We start from the raw sequence: 18,008 nt of genomic DNA on the forward strand, positions 1-18,008 counted from the left end.
AGCCCTTCCTATCCGCTTATCCATCCAGATGTCTTTTAAATGCTGTAATTTTACTAGCCTCCACAACCTCCTCTGGCAGCTCAATCCAATCAAGCACAACCATCTATGTGAAAATGTTACCCCTTAGGTCCCTTTAATATCTTTCCCCTCTCACCCTAAACCTATGCCCACCCAGGGAGAACACTTTGTCCATTTATCCTATCCATGCCCCTCATGGTTTTATAGACCTCTATAAAGGTAACCCCTCAGCCTCTGATGCTCCAGGGAAAACAGCTCCAGCCTATTTAGCCTCTCCCTATAGCTCAAATCCTCCAAATCTGGCAACATTCTTGTATTCTATGTATTCTAAATCTTTTCTGAACCCTTTCAAGTTTCACAACATACTTCTGATAAGGAGACCAGAATTGCATGCAATATTCCAAAAGTGGCCTAACCAATGTCCTGTACAGCCACAACATATCCTCCAAACTCCTATGCTCAATGCTCTGATAAATAAAGGAAAGCATACCAAACGTCTTCTTCACTATCCTATCTACCTGCAACTCTACTTTCAAGGAACTATGAACCTGCACTCCAAGGTCTCTTTGTTCAGCAACACTCCCTAGGGCCTTACTATTAAGTGTATAAGTCCTGCTAAGATTTGCTTTTCCAAAATGCAACACCTCACATTTATCTAAAGTAAACTCCATCTGCCATTCCTCAGCCCATTGGCCCATCTGTTGTACTCTGAGATAACCTTCGCTATCCACTGTACCTCCAATTTTGGTGTTATCTGCATACTCCTATGTTCACATCCAAATATACCTATGTTCACATCCAAATCATTTGGGGCAGCATGGTGGCTCAGTGGTTAGCACTGCTTCCTCACAGCACCAGGGACGTGGGTTCAATGCCTGTCTCGGGTGACTGTGTGGAGTTTGCACATTCTCCCAGTGTGTGCGTGGGTTTCCTCCCACAATCCAAAGATGTGCAGGTCAGATGAATTGGCCATGCTAAATTGTCCATAGTGTTAGGTGCATTAGTCAGGGGTAAATATAGGGTAGGGGAATTGGTCTGGGTGGATTACTCTTCGGAGGATCGGTGTGGACGTGTTAGGCCAAAGGGCCTGTTTACATACTGTAGGGAATCTAATCTAATTTACATAAATGACAAAAAGCAGTGGACCCAGCATCAATCCTTGTGGCACAGGCCTCCAGTCTGTTGGGCATGGAAGGTATGTTTGCAATGTGGCGCTGATTGTCAGTCTGTAAAGATCCTTCCAACATTCCTGATGGCACATGATGACAGTAAAGTAGTTTCCTAATCAGCCAACCTGCCAAAGGCAATGGCAAACTGTTGTGAGGTCACACTGGGCTCCAATCCAATGCAAGTCCATGATACCTCTCCCCAGAAATCAAGAACTGGAGAAATAGCAAGCAGATATAAGAACAACCATGATAGAAGCTACCAGGGTACCTGCCTCTCAGTCAGGAGTGTGCTTGGTGCAGATAATACATGTGTAGCGTACATACCCATATCTTGAGGACAGATTATTATATATTCTTATCGACACTACTATTTTATCAAAAGCATTACAATTAAAAGTCTAACTGTCAAACAAACAAACAAACAAACAGGTTAGCAACATTACAAAGACAATTAGTACAAAAGGAGATATTATTACGAATACATTTATTTATAAATTCCTCTAATGTTAGGTTTCCTCAAGTATTAACAACACAAATTCAACTTCAAACTGAGGTCTTGTACCTCAGTCCTATGGACTGATATTGATTACAAACAAGAAAAATCACAAACTTAGATAATCCAATTTGAGTGTATTAACTATAATCAAACAATAAACTATTTCACTCAACCAGTGATGTGTTTTTATACTGGAAAACAAATATACAAATAAAAATATCAAAGCTTGTTTCACAGAGATCACTGAATCTCTGAGGAAAGATGAAGTCCGTTTCCCACATCTTATCCTGCGTTTTTTCCAGCAAATTTCCCCATCTAATGATTCAAATTAGTTATTTAAATTCTCCTTTAAGAATACAATTCTTTCTATTTCAGTTATTTAGTGTTTTAGTTCATCAGCAGCTTATATTTGGGCTACAATTGAATCCTCAAAGCCTTTACTAAGGACTGTTGCTAACTCGTATCTGAGAAGCTCAATTCTGAGTAGTGATTTGTTCAAGAGTTCAATGCAAAGCTTATTTCTAACAGAACACAGCCTTAACTCACACATGTTCAACACTTTTTTTACTTCATCCTGTTGCAGCAAGAACCTTCAGCTGCAATCTATTAACAGTCCTTCAACCATTTCCATGCAATACTCTGTGAATGATCGGTTTATGGATAGCTCTGTACTGTGGCTTCATGCTCACTGAGGACTTGACTGAGCAGGTCCAAATTCATTTCACATAGTTCCACCCTTACACTTAATAGACCGAGAAGACTTCATTCCCATCAATATTCCCAAGATTAAAGAGATCAAAGTACAGAACTCATTGCATCACCCTAGACATTTGTTATGTTTTACATAGTCACAAACAACAGTCTTTCTGTTTTTTAAAAAAAATCAGCCTTGTTTGTACATTTTAAAAGCCCAGGTATTTGCTGAATTCCACACCTAGTTGAAACAGAAAACTGGCTAGACAACTTCCAATTCAGAACAACCAGGCATTCACTTGTAATTTCATCAGCCACAGTCTCTGCACACAAGTAAAGTTACTTTCTCCTCAAAGGACTGAAGTTAAAAAGGTGTCTGTAACAAGCAATACTGGTTCAACGCTGTAGAGAGTGGCAACACAGACTGAAGTATTAAGATAATGCTATTGGCTTCTTCTGACCCTTAATTCCTATAATTTTTTATGAGATAGCAGCCATAGTATATAGAACCTGGCAAGAAATGCACCTAAACTGGCACGGGGTCAAAGAGGTCCATTGAATATGTATGATATGAGAAAATAAAAGACTTTTGTGTAGGATGTTATCAAGAACAGAAGAGAAGTCATGATAAATCAGACAGGAGTGGTCAGGCAATTTTAAAAGAAAACTTGTTTTTTTAAATGCCTTTGAGTCTAAAAGGGAGTGGTCTGTTAAAGAAATCCGTAGTTTCGAAGGCATGGGAAAATATTTTCTGGAATCGTTGATTACATCATAACTATTAATTTTAACACAACAGGAATGCCAAATTTGGAGCTCAAGAGCTATTGGAGATATTTGAGTGAGCGAAGAATGTTAGCTAGGTCACATAAGAAGGATCCGTGAGATCTTTTACATCCCTTAAGGACAGATGAACCTTCCATTAAATTCTTCATCTGAAAGAGTTCTCTTCTGATAATGCAACACTTCCTTAGTACTGCACTTAAGTCTCAGATTAGATTAGGTGCTCAAGAAGCAGGCCTTACACCATACTGTAATGATCACGTCAAAAGAATGCTTACAATTGAACCAAGCGAAAAACTTCAAAAAAAACCATCACTGAAAATGCAACTTGCATCAGAATAGTGCATTTAAATATCCCAATATGTGACACAGAGGTGTAATCAAAGAGTGATGCCAAACATGGAGTTATTAAAATGCATGACTAAAGATTTGGTTAAAAATCACACAACATCAGGTTATAGTCCAACAGGTTTATTTGGAAGCACTAACTTTCAGAGCGACGCTCCTTTATCAGGTGGTTATGGAGGACACAATTGTCAGACACAGAATTTATAGCAAAAGTTTACAGTGTGATGTAACTGAAATTATACATTGAATAATACCTTAATTGTTTGTTGAGGCTTTCATCTGTTCGAACACACCCCAGTCCAACACCGGCATCTCCAAATCAAAGATTTGGTGAAAGAGATGGGACTTAAAGTCTTAAATAACTACTAAGTTGCCAGATTAGGTTTGGTTTAATATCTCATATATTCATAAATGACTGTATTATCCATAAAATGGCCTTTTCCAGTGCAGCACTGAAAGATTAGCCAAGATTAAGTGCTCAGCTCTGCAGCAAGACTGAAGATTACAATAGTCTGACTGAGGAAATAGTGTAGAATAGAGCCGCTTTGTTATTTAGGGACAGAAGTCTACAATTACAAATAAATTCTCGATTCACTGGTGAATCATGCCTACCTGGCTCAATTTCTCAGATGCCTTTGCTCCCCCGCCCCATCCCCCACTCCTACCTGCTTACTTCTGCTCCATCTGTAACTTTAGGGGCAGTGGATGAGGCATTGGGCAGGATCTGCTCTCACCTCAATTCAAGCCTCTAGGTGGTAAGTTAATAGCCAATTGCCACCCAACCACAATTCTGAGATTGGTGGAAGGAAGTCAAGGATGGTGCAGAAGCCCAGCAGGTTATCCTGCTCAGGCAATAAATGAGAAGACCACTCCTGTGAGCCCCCTTGCTTTGGTTAGTAACCCTCCCCACCCCTCACTGTCTTCTACACCCCAGCAAGTGAAAGAGAACACTTTATTTGTCTGTACTTAACTGATTTAGATCAACCTAATAATCACCAACCTGCTCTCTATTACTGACTGTGGGAAGCTGGAGGGACAAATAACCATGACTATTGTCAAGGTGGGGATATTTCAGTCTATATTGATGATGTAATCTCTTCCCCTGAGAACTTTCGTCTTTATCAGTGCAAAAGAAAAACCAAAGGAATCATGAGGGGAGGCAATGGCCTAGTGATATTATCAGTGGGCTATTAATCCAGTAACCCAGGTCATATTCTGGGGAGCTGGATTCAAATCTCCCACAATAGATGGTGTAATTTGAATTCCATTTAATAAACAAAAAATATGGAATTAAGAGTCTAATCATGAGCATGAGTCAATTGCCTAGCCAGTTACACCCTCATCCAGTGAACAACTAAATTATGAGTAACCTTTTTTTCCCAAACACACATGCTGCTAGATTCTAGAATGCGCCACCACAGCATTGGAGCCAGGTTGAATCTTAGCTGTTGAAAGAGAATTGAGAATTCAACAGTTATCAGCAGAGAAACTAAATTGCAGAAAAAAAGACAAGGGTGTAGATTTAGCTGAATTGCTCTTGCAGAGATCCAACACAGATTTAATGGGCCACGTGACCTTCTGCAAATTATTCTATGATTCAATCGTCGATCTTCTTCACGAAGGCAAATGAAAATGATTTCATTCCATAAGACTTTTTAAGAACGTTTCCACATCTTGAGATTCAAAGGCTAAGTTCCTCACTTCACACACACAGGGATTATTATTCCACAAATAAGGTTAAAGAGAATCCCAAGGTATTCTAAATATACATTAAAAACAAATGGATAACTTGGGAGAAAGTAGGACCACTTAAGGATAAAGAAGGGAGCTTATGCGTGGAGGCTGAAGATGTGGGTGAGATCCTAAATGAGTAATTTGCATCAGTAACAAAGCCCGCTTGATTGGTAACATGTTCACAAGCATTCACTCCTCCACCACTGAAGCTCTGTTTTCTTGGTCTCAAAATGCAGATTAGCATGCTCCACACAAATCTCACTATCCTTTATATTCTTCTTCTGGGCGACTAGAATCATAGATTCCCTACAGTGTGGAAACAGGCCCTTCGGCCCAACAAGTCCACACTGACACTCTGAAGAGTAACCCATCCAGACCCACTCCCCTACCCTATTACTCCACATTTACCCCAACTAATGCACCTAACTGACACATCCCTGAACACTATGGGCTATTTAGGATGGCCAATTCACCCAAACTGCACATCTTTCGAATGTGGGAGGAAACCCATGCAGACACGGAGAGAACGTGCAAACTCCACACAGACAGTTTGCACATTCTCCGTGCCTGCGTGGGTTTCCTCCGGGTGCTCCGGTTTCCTCAAACAATCCAAAGATTTGCCGGTTGGACCAAGGCAAGTGGGGAGTATTCCATCAGATTTCTCACTTGTGCCTTGTAGATGGTGCACAGGCTTTGGAGAGTCAGGAGGTGAGTTACTTACCACTGGAATTTTAGCCACTGACCTGATTTTGAGGCAAGTGTGTTTACATGGTAAGTCCAGCTCAGTTTCTGGTCAATGGTAACTACAAGGATGTCAATAGTAGGGGATTCAACATTGAAGGGTCTGTTTCCATGCTGTATAATTTTCTGATTGTATAGAAAACAAAAAGAGATCAAAGCAACAACATTTTTTAAAAAGGCGGAAGAGAGCCAAATCAGGGGAAGTGGGAAGTGAAACTTAAACCTGCACAGCTGTCTAACCCAGCAGTGAATGGGTATATGAATAAGAAGGGTTTCGAGTGATATTGGCCAAATGCTGACAAATGGGACTAGATTGACTTAGGATATCTGGTCAGCATATATGGGTTTGCTGAAGGGTCTGTTTCTACTTTTTCCAGCTCTATGACTATGACTCGATAAGTGGTATGGATCTCTTGAAGAGCATTAAGGTGGATAAGTTCTCAGGGCTTGATGGTATCTACCCCAGGTTATTGAGAGAGACAAGCGAGGAGATTGCTGAGGCCTTGACCAAGATCTTTGTATCCTCACTAGCCACCAGAGAGATCCTGGAGGACTGGCAAGTAGCTAATGTTGTTCCTCCATTCAAGAAGGGAAATAGGGATGATCCAGGAAATTACAGACCAGTGAGTCTCACATCAGTGTTTGGGAAGTTATTGGTGACAGTTCTTAGGGATAGGATTTACATGCATTTGGAAAAACATGGCCTAATTAGGGACTTTATGCAGGATGGTCATGTCTTACTAACTTAGTTGCATTTTTTGAGGAGGTGACAAAGGTGATCGATGAAGGCAGGGTGGTGGACGTTGTCTACATGGATTTTAGTAAGGCTTTCGACAAGGTCCCTCATGATAGGCTCATCCAGAAGATTAAAATGCAGGAGATCCGTAATCACTTGGCCATATGGATTCAGAATTGGCTTGGCCATGGCAAACAGGGGGTAGCGTTAGAAAGGTGTTTTTCAGGCTGGGCGTCTGTGACTAGTGGTTTTCTGCAGGGATCCATACTCTGCTGTTTATGATATATATAAACTACTTGGATGAAGGTGTAGATGGGTGACTTAGTAAGTTTGCAGAAGACACAAAGATCGGTGGCGTTATGGATGGTGTAGGAGGTTGTCAAAGGATACAGGGAGATTTAGATCAGTTGCAGATATTGGCGGAGAAGTGGCAAATGGAGTTTAATCTGAGTAGGTGTGCAATGCTGCACTTTGGAAGATCAAATATTCAGGAAGAGTATTCAGTTAATGGCGTTCCTGGACAGGATTGATGTCCAGAGGGATCTTGGGGTTCAAGTCCATAGCTCCCTGAAACCGGTCACCCAAGTAGATAGGGTGGTAAAGAAATTGTATGGAATACTTGCCTTTATTGGTTGGAGAACTGAGTACAAGAGTGGCAGATGAAGTTTAATTCAGATAAATGTGAGGTGCTGCATTTTGGGAAAGCAAACCTTAGCAGGACTTACACACTTAATGGTAAAGGATCTGGATCAGTGGTGCTGGAAGAGCACAGCAATTCAGGCAGCATCCGAAAAGCTTCGAAATCGACGTTTCGGGCAAAAGCCCTTCATCAGGAATAAAGGCAGAGAGCCTGAAGCGTGGAGAGATAAGCTAGAGGAGGGTGGGGGTGGGGATAGAGTAGCATAGAGTACAATAGGTCAGTGGGGGAGGAGATGAAGGTGATAGGTCAGGGAGGAGAGGGTGGAGTGGATAGGTGGAAAAGGAGCTGGGCAGGTCGGACAAGTCCAGACAAGTCAAGGGGATTGTGTTCTGGAGGTTAGAAACTAGGATGAGGTGGGGGAAGGGGAAATGAGGAAGCTGTTGAAATCCACATTGATGCCCTGGGGTTGAAGTGTTCCGATGTGGAAGATGAGGTGTTCTTCTTCCATGCTTCTGGGGGTGAGGGAGCGGCGGTGGAGGAGGCCCAGGACCTCCATGTCCTCGGCAGAGTAGGAGGGGGAGTTGAAATGTTGAGCCACGGGGCGGTTTGGTTGATTGGTGCGGGTGTCTCGGAGATGTTCCCTAAAGCGCTCTGCTAGGAGGCGCCCAGTCTCCCCAGTGTAGAGGAGACCGCATCGGGAGCAACGGATACCATAAATGATATGAGTGGATGTGCAGGTAAAACTTTGATGGATGTGGAAGGCTCCTTTAGGGCCTTGGATGGAGGTGAGGGAGGAGGTGTGGGCACAGGTTTTACAGTTCCTGCGGTGGCAGGGGAAAGTGCCAGGATGGGAGGGTGGGTCGTAGGGGGGCGTGGACTTGACCAGGTAGTCACGGAGGGAACGGTCTTTGCGGAAGGCGGAGAGGGCTGGAGAGGGAAATATATCCCTGGTGGTGGGGTCTGTTTGGCGGAAATGTCGGCGGATGATTTGGTTTATGCGAAGGTTGGTAGGGTGGAAGGTGAGCACCAGGGGCGTTCTGTCCTTGTTGCGGTTGGAGGGGTTGGGTCTGAGGGCGGAGGTGCGGGATGTGGACGAGATGCGTTGGAGGGCATCTTTAACCACGTGGGAAGGGAAATTGCGGTCTCTAAAGGAGGAGGCCATCTGGTGTGATAAAGTCCTAGGGAGTGTTGCTGAACAAAGAGACCTTGGAGAGCAGGTTCAACTCCTTGAAAGTGGAGTTGCAGGTAGATAGGATAGTGAAGAAGGCATTTGATATGCTTTCCTTTATTGGTCAGAGTGTTGAGTACAGGAGTTGGGAGGTCATGTTGTGGCTGTACAGGACATTGGTTAGGCCACTGTTGGAATATTGTGTGCAATTCTGGTCTCCTTCCTATCGGAAAGATGTTGTGAAACTTGAAAGGGTTCAGAAAAGATTTACAAGGATGTTGCCACGGTTGGAGGATTTGAGCTATAGGGAGAGGCTGAACAGGCTAGGGCTGATTTCCCTGGTGCGTTGGAGGCTGAGGGGTGACCTCAGAGGTTTACAAAATTATGAGGGGCATGGATAGGGTAAATAGGCAAAGTCTTTTCCCTGGGGTCGGGGAGTCCAGAATTAGAGGGCATAGGTTTAGGGTGAGAGAGGAAAGATATAAAAGAGACCTACCAGGCAACTTTTTCCACACAGAGGGTGGTACGTGTATGGAATGAGCTGCCAGAGAAAGTGGTGGAGGCTGGTACAATTGCAACATTTTAAATTGCAACTTTCAGCGCCAGAAGTATCCGAAATAAGGTAAGTGAGCTTGCAGCATGGATAGGTACCTAGGACTTCGAGGTTGTGGCCATTTCGGAGACATGGATAGAGCAGGGTGAGGAATGGATGTTGCAGGTTCCAGGGTTTAGATCTTTCATTAAGAACAGGCAAGGCGGTAAAAGAGGGGGAGGTGTGGCCTTGTTAATCAAGGATAGTATAACGGTGGCTGAGAGAACTTTTGATGAGGACTTGTCTACTGAGGTAGTGTGGGCTGAGGTTAGAAACAGGAGAGGAGAGGTCACATTGCTTGGAGTTTTTTTTAAATAGGCCTCCGCAGAGTTCCAGGGAGGTGGAAGAGAGGATTAGCAACATTATTCTGGGTAGGAGTGAAAGGAACAGGATGGTCATTATGGGGACTTTAACTTTCTTATTGACTAGAAATGCTATAACTCCAGTATGTCGGATGGATCAGTTTTTGTCCAATGTGTACAGGAGGGTTTCCTGACACAGTATGTTGAAGGGCCGATGAGAGGGGAGGGCACACTGGATCTGGTGCTAGGTAATGAACCAGGCCAGGTGTTTGATTTAGTTGTAGGTGAGCACTTTGGAGAGAGTGACCATCATTCAGTTACGTTTAGTTTAGCGATGAAAGGAATAGGTACATGCCACAGGTCAAAAGTTATTGATGGGATAGGGGCAATTATAATGCAATTAGGCAAGAATTAGGATGCATAGAATGGGGTAGCAAAATGCTGGGGATGCAGACAATGAAAATGTGGAGCTGGTTTAAGGAACAGATATTGCGTGTCCTTGATAGGGATTTCCCTGTCACACAGGGAGGAAGCGATTAGGTAAGGGAACTGTGGTTTACAACAGAAATTGCATCTCTTGTTACGAAGAAGAAGGGGGCTTATGTGTTGATGAGGCAAGATGGTTCAGATGAGGCGAGGGAGAGTTACAGATCCGCTGGGAAGGATTTAAAAAGAGAGAGTTAAGAAGAGCAAAGAGAGGACACGAGCAGTCTTTATCAAATAGAATAAAGGAGAACCCTAAAGCTTCCTATCGGTATGTGAGGAATACAAGGATGATTAGGGTAGGAATAGGACCAGTTATAGACAGAAGTGGGAAGTTGAGTGTGGACCCTGTGGAGATCTGAGAGGTGCTAAACGAACACTTCTCATCAGTTTTCACTCAGGAAAAGGAGAATATTGTTGTGGAGAAGAATAAGGTCCGAGATATTAGACTAGAAAGGATCGAGGTTAGCTACAAACAAGTGTTATCAATTCTAGGAGTGAAAGTAGACAAGTCCCCTGGGCTGGATGGGATTTATCTGAGGATTCTCTGGGAAGCTAGGGAGAAGATAGCAGAGCCTTTGGCTTTGATATTTGAGTGGTCATTGTCTACAGGTTTGGTACCAGAGGACTGGAGGATTGCAAATATTGTGCCCTTGTTCAAGAAGGGCAGCAGAGATGACCCAGGTAATAATAGACCAGTGAGCCTTACTTCTGTTGTAGGAAAAGGTTTTGGAAAGGATTATAAGAGATAAGATTTATAAATCATCTAGCAAGCAACAATTTGATTTCAGATAGTCAACATGGTTTCGTCAAGTCCAGTTACTAGTGGTGTGCCACAAGGATCTGCTTTAGGACCACTGCTGTTTGTCATTTTTATAAATGACTTAGACGCAGGCATAGGGGGATAGATTAGTAAATTTGCAGACGATATGGCATACAGTGTGTTAGGTTTCATTCGCAGAGCGATTGAGTTCCGGAGTTGCAATATCATGCTGCAGCTATACAAAACGCTGGTGCGGCCCCACTTGGGATATTGTGTACAGTTCTGGTCCCCATATTTCAGGAAGGAAGTGGAAGCATTGGAAAAGGTGCAGAGGAGATTTACCAGGATGTTGCCTGGTCTGAAGGGAAGGTCTTATGAGAAAAGGCTGAGAGACTTGGGTCTGTTCTCATTGGCAAGAAGAAGGCGAAGAGGGGATTTGGTAGAGACATACAAGATGATTAGAGGATTAGATAGGGTAGACAGTGAAAGTCTTTTTCCTAGGATGATGACGTCAGCTTGTACGAGGGGGCATAACTACAAATTGAGACAAATGTCAGAGGCAGGTTCTTTACGCAGAGAGTGGTAAGGGTGTGGAATGCCCTACCTGCTAATGTAGTCAACTCAGCCACATTAGGGAGATTTAAACAATCCTTAGATAAGCACACGGATGATTTTGGGATAGTGTAAGGGGACGAGCCAAGAATAGTTCACAGGTCGGCACAACATCGAGGGCCGAGGAGACTGTTCTGCGTTGTATTGTTCTATGTTCTAAAAGACATTTGGATGGGTATATGAATAGGAAGGGTTTGGAGAGATATGGGCCAGGTGCTGGCAGATGGGACTAGATTGTGTTGGGATATCTGGTCGGCATGGACGGGTTGGACCGAAGGGTCTGCTTCCTTGCTGTACATCTCTATAACTCTAGGACTCTATGACAAGAGTCAGGATGTCACATTGCAGAATTATAAGACTTTGGTTAGGACACGCTTAGAGTACTGTGTTCAATTTTGGTTGCCAAATTACAGGATGGATGTGGAGACTTTGGAGAGGGTGCAGAAAAGATTTGCCAGGATGCTGCCTGGATTAGAGGGTATGAACTATAAGGAGAGGTGGAAAAAACTCAGGTTATTTTTTCTCGAGTGGCGGAGGCTGAGGGGAGACTTGACAGAAGTCTATAAAATTTTGAGATGCATAGGTCGGGTTGACAGTCAGAATCTTTTTTTCCCCAGAGATAAAATGTCTAAAACTAGGGGCATGCATTTAAAGGTGAGAGGGGGAAGTTTAAAGGAGATGTGAGGGACAAAAGTTTTTTTTTTTTAAACACAGAGAGTGGTAGAGTTTGGAACACGCTGCCAGGGTGGAGGCAGATACAATACATTTAAGAGACTTTTAGATAAGCACATGAATATGCAGGAATGGAAGGATATGGACCAAGGGCAGGCAGAAGGGATCAGCAGAACATCTTGGGCTGAAAGGCCTATTTCTGTACTGTTCTATGTTCTCTGTTCTGACTAAGGACCTGAATTCGATATCTCAAGTACTGAGAAAGGGCAAATCGTGAGTCAGTGCAGCAAGGATCAAAAAGGATAATGGAGTTTTGAAGTTAGTCACCAGAAAGAGATTGAAATGGTAAGGCTATCTGTGTGGAGAGGAAGGAGATATGGTGGGGCCAGTGATGAAGAGAGGGCTGCCAAGGAGGAGGAGAAGAGGAAGGTCAAAACCTAGAGGGAATGATGCAGTGGCCAGAGACTTGAATGCAGTAAGACAATGAAAAACACAGGATGTTGGAGAAGGGAGATCAATCAGCATTGTGGTGATCCCAGGTACATTAGAAGAAGATAAAAAGACAAAGGCAGTATCCTGTCAGAATTGAAATACCAAGTTGTTGAAATGCTATTTGCTTAGCCTTGAACTATCCTCCCCGTCCTGTTAATAACAACACTGCTTCACATTGTCTTTTCCATCCATTCTGTCAATTCCCTTCCCAGATCTGAAGGGATTTTGTGAACTCCCTGCTTATAAGCTCCCTCTTTGTTTCTCTGACATGTACATTTTCTGCCACTTTGCTGGTTTATTTCCTCCTACCTTTAGGTTTTTATTCTTTTCATTGTGAAGCCAGGTGACATAACCCAGAAAACAGGTGATACAGGCTGTGTTGCATGCCAACACAACAGCTGCCTGTGGCAGTTTATGCTATGTGAGGATGAAGGCGCTGACCAGAGGTATAGAATAACAATGTGGCAATTAAATAGATTACGATGCTGTGTTTTTCTTCCTGCCAAACACGAAACCAACAGCATTCAAAATATTCAATCTAAAATACGTAGCCCACTTTCCCTTAAACACAAGAACATCTGAATTGGAGCAGGAGTAAACCTAAGGAACCCTTTAACCTATTTCACCATAACTGATCAACTCCACATTCATGCCCACTCCCCATCTCTCTCCATTCAGACTCTACACTAGGGTTTGCCACATTCTAGCCTGGCACCGTAAAAATGCCCTTTTATCCTTACTATGTTTCCATCCATTAACCAATCATCTATTCATATTCCCCAAAACTTTATTTCTTATTCCTAAACTGTCAATCCCAATATCTTAAATAATGGAGCATCTAAACTATCTACAATAGAAAGTTTAGAAGTTTCTCATCTTAGTTACAAATGATCGAAACTGATTATGTTTTAGGTTCCCCAGCCAGCAGAAAGAACCTCTGGGTTTACTCTGCCAAGCTCCATCAGAATCTTATATATTTTGATAACCTCACATTCATCTAAACTCAGGATAATATTGACCCAAATTACTGAGCTTCTCCTCCAAGGATAACCCCCTCATCCCAGAAAGCAATCTAGTGTCCCTTTGCTGTATTGCCTCCAAGCCAACTTCCTTAGATATGGAGATGGAGGCAAAATTGCCCCATTGCACTCAGTACCATGATGTCAACTTCAATGGGGGTGAGAGGCACAGGCATGGGGAACAAGTGCACAGAGATAATTTTCCCCAAACTGGCCAATAGTGGCCAGAGATAGGCTAATTAGCATTATGGACAACAGACAGTGTTCCAAAACTGAAGGATCAAATAGAAGAAGTAGGCCTATCAAGATCAGTGAGAGAGTGATACCACGAGACAAGACATTCTCCCAACCATTTTGTTCAACTTCAAATAAAAAACATCCCTAACAGCCAGGCTACTGTTGGAGGGAACCGTCCCAAAGACAACATTTGCTAGTAAAGTATGGAGGGCCACCATGCCTACAAAACCCTGGCTGCTGTTAGGAGGCCATGTCTATGCAACTATATTGTTCCTTTGCGCTCTTGAGACCAGGAGGCCAACTGGAAAATTCAAATTGGTCTCCAACTATAGGCCTTAACAAAGCTAATCTGAAAATGGCCCTTGGGGTAGAATGGAACTGACCTGCTCACTACTATGTCAGTTCTCATCTGGGCCTAAACATCCGGTCACAAAGCTGCACATATTACAAAAAAAATTGAAGTAAGACTTCTTCATTCTTGTAGGCCACCCCTTGCAATAAAGGCAAAGGGGTTTATTTCCTAACTGCTTGGTGCACCCACAAACTAATTTCTTGTGTTCCTTGTACAAATACAGCCAAATGTCTCTAAACATCAATAGTTTCATACCTTTTAAAATATTCAGCTTTTCTGGTCTTACTAACTGAAGGGAATAACCTCCTACTTTCTCCCATGTTTTCTGAATGCCCACACAATTACCATGTCTGAATCTCTTTGCAGCTTAAAATCAACCAAGCTTTATATCATCAGCAAATTTGGTTCATTACTCCTGGGTCTATGTCTAAATTATTAATATATCTTGTCAATAGATGGGGCCATAAGTACTGGTGCTTCCCACATTGCAGCCTGGCAACTTTTATCCCTACTATGTTTCCATCCATTAACCAATCATCCATTCATATTACCCAAAACACAGTTTTTTTTTTTATCTTGCATACTAACCTTTTGTGAAGCACCTTATCATATCTTTTAGACATTCAAATATACTACACTTGTTGTCTCCCTTTTATTTAAAGTGCATGTTACATCCTCATAAAACTCCAAACACATTTATCAAACATTGCTTCAGTTTTGTAAAACTATGAAAACTCTGCATGACCGTACTAAGATTTTGTCAGATTCCAACATTTTTCTGATGACTAATCTCAGGCTAACTAACGTGTGGTTCCTTATTTTCGCTTTCCCTCCTCTCTTGAATACATACATTATATTATCTCACTTCCAAACTGTTGAGATCATTCTGGAATCTAGGGAATTTTGGAAATTCCTGGCCAATATTTCTATCAATCCCTGCAGCTACTTCTTTTAAAATCCAAGAACATGAACAATCAGGTCCTGGGGGTTTTCTAGCTTTTAGGCCCTTAAATTTCTCCAGTAATTTTCCTCTGCTAAAATTAACAACTTTAGGTTCCATAACCATGCTACATCCTCCATTTTTTTCAATTTCTGATAATATAATGGGATTTTACTACAATGACAGATAAAATGTCTGTTCAACACCTTTGTCAGTTCTACATTTTCCCATGGTAGTTTCTGTATTATCTTTGCCAGACAAACTAAAATAATGTGCAAAATATGGAAACCAACCCAAACTACATCAATTTATTCTGATACATACATATAATCAAATGACAAGATAATATTATTACACTCATTCCTCCTTGCCAAATATTTTATTGCACTTCTTATTTTCCATTTATTTGCAAATCTAACTTTACAATTGATTTCCTATTCCTAAATGGATACCTCCTTTCTTGAGTCAAACATTCAGAGCTGTTGACCCTTGGCGTGAAACCAAGGAGATTCTTTCTCCAGCAATAACTGATTTTATCCTTGTCCTTCAACTGGATTTCCCCTTCACCAGACATGTCTATTTGATCGAGATGTGAACTGGTTTCAAGCACAGCTTGTATTGGAGTAATTATTGTTATTATTTCACTCATGTCCAATCCATGCAATTCATCAAACTCATTTGATTCTTCCCAACTTCCTTTTCCTTCATGAATCTCTAAAGATAAACCATGATCTACACGTTCACAAACCTAACCTCTCCACCAACAAACATCTTGATTAAATATGTACAATGAGCATGTATGTCATGATTCTTCTTGATGGCCACTTCAGCTACTTATGGTAACCTTTCATTCTAACTTTTTGTTTAACTGCAAACCTCTCACACATATTTCTCGTATTTTGACTCTCTATCTCTCTGGATTGCTTTGCTTCCACGGTTAGTGCTAAAAGTGGCTTCAGCAGTGAAATTCTGTATGAAACCATTCAACTGATGTACTACTGGGATTGCGAGGTGCGTTACAGTAATGTTTTTTAAAAATCAGTAAACTCAACAATATATGATATTTTTCCAGTTTGCATGCAGCATTTATTAAATAAGTATGTGATTAATAATTTGTTCTGTATGCTCTGTCGTTCCATTCAAAAGGACAATACCATGTGTTTTACCCCTTTTATTCTCACAAAATCTGAAAATTCCTTCAAACAAAAATTGAGGAAAATGTAAGAGGCAATCAAACTACACAAAATTTCAAGTCTTCCTAATTATTGTCTGATTCATTGGAAATATCTAAAACTACTTCAAACGGCTATCACAGTGAACAGATGTCGCCCTTGAAATTTTGTAAAAGCAATGTATCCTCTCGGCCATACTCTAGCTGGCTGCTTTCACAGTTGCAAAGGTACCAAGAGTGGCTTCTCTTTTTTTTAAAAAAAAAGACAGCTTAACATATTTTACATTGTTTCATTGTCTTCTGTCCAACCATGGCCACCAAAGACAGCACCTTACAAGTTGTTCTATTAAAGCCAGATCAGACGAGCGTCTAGACATCCCATCGATAAAACAATAATTCTTGATAATTTCTTCTTAATATGATACTTAGAAACAGTCAAAACCAAAACCCATCTCTGCATTCAGATTGCAGCTAAAGTAGATTCTGAAACCTTGGATTCAAAATGGCTGTCAATGGCCTATAATCAGTTTGGTTGTGAAACTATGACCAGACAAGTATTTATGAAATTATTGTACTCATTCTCTCAGCAAAATTTCACTCATTTGCATAGAGTATGTTTGGGGCAAATGTAATCATCTCTCCTCACCATTATCAAACATAAGCAATCACCTCATGTACTCTTCATGGAGTTGCACGACATGCTTTCTTAATCTTTTTGGACATATTTGTTCTGCTGGCCAAATAGTTGTTATTCTGGTGTGGATGGGAGTTGCGCATGGGGATCCTGTGAAATCCCCAACATAGCACACTCCAAAGGATTGTTCAGGAAATTGAATGTTCCGCTGGGTAACTGCACCACACCTGGAAGCCTACAAAAGTTTCTACAAAAATTGGAGACCGGATAATTCCAATGAAATTAAATAAAATAGCCACTGAGGAAAGGTTAGATGATTCAGTACATAGTCTAACTGTTGAGTAACTGTTAAACAGATACCTTACTTACCTCATTCACAAACTCTAGACCCTGATCCGACGTCCCCTTCCCATGCAGGCAAAGTCTGCACCCCGAGACCCAACACCTCTTCCTCCCCCTGCCGCGGGACTAGAGATTCACTGGATGCCAAAGGTCTTACAGACCTCACAACCCTGACACCACTGCCCTAATTAGAACCCCCACCTCCCCTTTACTGGACTGAAACCCCATCAGACCCAACCTGGCCCGTGACCTTCAAACCCCCTGTCCCTCATGCTGCTACCATTGGACCCAACATCCACTTCTCTCCCCTACTCTGCAATGATAGCCTTGAAAATACCCCCAGACCTGACAACTCCCCTCCAGATCAGATTTCTTCACCCCACATCAACCTACCCCAAGCAAATACCTGCCATTTTGTATCCATGCACCCGAACCCCCTGCTGGCATCCCAACCAGTAGACACCCTACCCTTCTCCAGCTGGGACTCTGCTTATCAGGCATTCTATTTACAAGGCACCCTATCTACCTGGGCACACTAACCCTGTACTCTCCCAGCACCCTAGCACCATACCTACCTTATAGATTTAAGGTTTGACAGTAGTTGTTGGTGTGGTCATCCAGATCTTTAAAATTTCAGGATACATTAGCTCTCTGCTGTGAAAATTGGGTGTGGTTTAACTCCCTCTGACAGTTCTATGCTACAAAAGAATTGTCAGATGGAACTATAGGTGCTGCATTTCTGAGGAAGGCCTGAGCAAAATTTCCTCTCATAAATGCAAACCTCCCTTTTTTATGTTTAAAAAAAGGCTGGAGTGGCAGTCTGGGCCATTATCACTCCCCGAGAAACTGACTCATTGTACTGTACAAGCATTGG

The 18,008-nt window shown here is 42.1% G+C and overlaps 1 protein-coding gene across 1 annotated transcript in view; it reads right to left on the reverse strand.

The window, feature by feature from the left end:
• The window catches only part of pof1b (POF1B actin binding protein), an 84,305-nt gene that overhangs the window by 57,581 nt on the left and 8,716 nt on the right, over window positions 1-18,008 (reverse strand). The gene's annotated exons all lie outside the window — the stretch shown is intronic.

This window comes from Chiloscyllium plagiosum, unplaced genomic scaffold, assembly GCF_037043375.1.
Source record: "Chiloscyllium plagiosum isolate Xiang-an unplaced genomic scaffold, Cpla_swu_hap1 HiC_scaffold_11, whole genome shotgun sequence".
Lineage (NCBI taxonomy): Eukaryota > Metazoa > Chordata > Chondrichthyes > Orectolobiformes > Hemiscylliidae > Chiloscyllium > Chiloscyllium plagiosum.